The sequence below is a fragment of the Triticum dicoccoides genome, chromosome 3B, assembly GCF_002162155.2.
Source record: "Triticum dicoccoides isolate Atlit2015 ecotype Zavitan chromosome 3B, WEW_v2.0, whole genome shotgun sequence".
Taxonomy (NCBI): Eukaryota; Viridiplantae; Streptophyta; class Magnoliopsida; order Poales; family Poaceae; genus Triticum; species Triticum dicoccoides.
In genome coordinates, this window is record NC_041385.1 from 740516756 (window position 1) to 740519501 (window position 2746).

Here is a 2746-nt window from a genome sequence, read left to right on the forward strand (position 1 = left end):
CCAGTTATGAGGTTTACATCATTATGTCCGTAACAGTGTGTCAAATGAAGGTGGATTAGGTTCAAGTGGAGGCAATATGTGGTGCATGTCAAAAGTATACTACTAATCCAAACTTGATCTAGTTTGGACTAGTAGTACTTTCGATGTGCACCACATGTTGCCTCCACTTGAATCTAATCCGCCAGCACAAGCTATTTAATCATCCTCATAGTCATTACCACCAACAGTATTTATTTCTGTCTAAAAAACAGTATTTATCTAATCACCACTAACACTAGCTAATAATAATCATCATAGTCATTACCACCAACACTAGCTATTTTATCATCATAGTAATATAGTGTAGCACATCATCATCCTCAAACTCATTTCTAGGTAGCTAATCACTCCTGCTGCTCTCTCTTAGGTAAAATAATATAAAACATGTATAGCTCTCCTCCTTGATCAAGATGGAGCATACAGATGAACCTGTCTCCTAATCGTGGGTAACACATCTGTTTGCTGCCCCTTAGTACTTCTCTGCGCTCCCCCATCACATATTTGGTCCAGTCTTGCACTATTAAGCATCCGTCACTAATCTTGAATGCACTAAAGTAATCTGTAGGATATCTTGGCCGTAAGCTGATAATACTCATGGTACCTTTAGTCTCGATCCCATAAGGCACAACATTCATCGGGAGTCCCTGTTGTAGAACATCGTATGTTAACATACTTAGCAATGAATTTTAGTTTCAAAAATAATGTATGGAAAAGATGCACTGATGACAAATAGTAAAAATCTTACCATCCTTCCTAAATAGATGTGACCGTAGTTCATTACGAACACTATTGGTCGCACATTTTCAGTACTAACATTTCTAAATGCAGGAAGAAAATTTGTCTTGACAGTATCAAGATCCTCAAGCCATGAAACATAATGACTGAGCTCCTCACAGTTGAGTTCAGCCCCAGGACAGTATACGGCCCTGTCTACCAAGCGCTGGACATGTTTGCTTGCATCGAAATAAGCTGACAATACAAATTATTTGTCAACTATTTTTAAATAAACAATATCGATCAAAGACATAAATATGGTTGAGAAACTTACATAATGGTATAACTGGAGGCGTCTGCACATCGACCCAGATGTCGGTATTACCTTCAATATCATCTTCTAGACGAATATCAAAGGTGATAACCATATCAGGCTCAAATGCATAAGTCTTGCATAGTGCTCGCCATGTTTTGCATCCAAAATAGGTGTAGTCGTCTGAATTGTACAATTTTGCATGGAAAATATAACCATGCTCGGTCTTCAAATAAACTTTCTTTTCCTTCATACTATGACTGAAACCTATCTTATCCAATACAATAACTCTTGCATGGCAGGGGATACGCTAGTAGAATAGTAAAAAAAATAAGTCGAAGCAAATGAAGCAGATGTCATGCTTTATTACGAAAAAAGACTTGTCGTTGTGACTTACTGTATCCACTTCGAAGTTCTTGTCCAGCTTGATGCTGAAGCGCCTATCATCATCTAGGAAGATTCCGTCGCACAGGCCGCGCTCGTCTTCGCAGTATTTGTAAATACCGAAATCCTTTTCGTCGTCAGACATTTCCTATGTTCATAGTTAAAACATTAATTGAAAATCGATGAAGACAACTACCAAGATACTCAACACACAAATCCAGGGCACTCGATATTTCCTACATGTTCTGGCACAAGTCATGCCAAAATTCACGGAAAAATCCGGCATGACCTTTGCTAAAATAGGACATATCGAGCGCCTGAAATTTGCCGGAACGGAAATGAATCAACACTCCGGCAAAACATAGGCCACTCGGAGGTGTAACCTGCAAACATGACGGGCCACTTGGATATTGAGCAACACAAGATATACATTTCAAAATATCTTATAGGACTCAAATTAGCATGCATTCAATAAGCAAAAGTAAATCATCTCATACGTCCGGACATCGTTGAATATTATCACTAATACATCACGAATAGTGTCATACATATAACATCACTAATACAACTAAAACCCTAGCACACGACGGGTATCGGCGCGGGCGGTGGACACCCACAGAGAAGGAACCATCACGTGATCATAGCTCCAGTGAGATCCCCGGAGAACCTGCCAGGTATTGGAGAACGGCATGTGCTCCAACGCAAACAAGTAGCGACGGACGTGCGCGTCCTCCTCACTGACACGGTGACGCACCACCTCCGCGGAGTCCTCGAGCCTCTCGATCGTCACTGGCCCACACAACTGCCACCAAAGAAGGTTTGGGTCAACGATAGGCTGGCTCCTCACCAACCTGCGCCCCCCGGTAGGTAGCGCCTCCCAGTACCACCCCGGCGGAGCCCAGTCCCAGACATGGCCGATCTGGTCAAGCAGGTGTCGTCCTCCGCCGACTCGACGACGAGGATGCGGGATAGGCATCGTCCACGTCGAGGCGGGAAAAATTGCTTTAACTAAAAAAATAGAAACAAGTTCTTACTAACTAGTTCTATTAATTCAACTAGTTCTTACTAAAAATAAACTTAATATAAATAAAAATATTCTAGTTCCTAATTAGTACCTAGTTCTTAATATGCAACTAAAATAAACTTACTATAAATAAAAATAAACTCAATATGCAACTAAAATATGAAGAAACCCTAGGCAGAGGTAGGGGAGAGGGAGGAGCGGGCGTGCTCACCTCGGGTGACTGCGACGAGGGAGGGGCAGGGCGGCGTCGAGGTCGGGGCGGCGTCCGGGAC